The sequence below is a fragment of the Athene cunicularia genome (genome assembly GCF_003259725.1).
Source record: "Athene cunicularia isolate RWA chromosome 11 unlocalized genomic scaffold, athCun1 chr11_part1, whole genome shotgun sequence".
NCBI lineage: Eukaryota > Metazoa > Chordata > Aves > Strigiformes > Strigidae > Athene > Athene cunicularia.
In genome coordinates this window covers 2,798,621-2,798,980 of record NW_020799113.1, presented here as the reverse complement: position 1 = coordinate 2,798,980, position 360 = coordinate 2,798,621, and positions in this window count along the sequence as shown.

The following is a 360-nucleotide window of genomic DNA, read 5'->3' as shown; positions in this document are numbered from 1 at the left end:
TGTCCGGCCGCTGGCCGGGGGCGGCGGGAAGATGGCCGGTGGGGAGGAGGCCGGAGCCCGGTGCCAGGAGGGCGTCTGGGCACCGCCAGCCCGGGAGCGGCAGAGGGGAGAAAGGAGAGAACAGGGCGGTTGGAAGGAAAAAAGGAGGAGAGTGCTGAAAGGGGCCGAAGGAAGGAAGGAAAGAGACTATAGAGTGGTTTAAAAACATCAACAGGGAGGGAGTAGTGCGGGTGAGAAGAACAGATGTGAAAGGACCAAATAGGAGGAAAAGGAAAGAAAAACTGTGAGAAAGGTGAAGAATGAAAAAAAGTGAGACGGCAAATCGATCTTACAATACAAGGAATCTAAATAGTCTCAGTG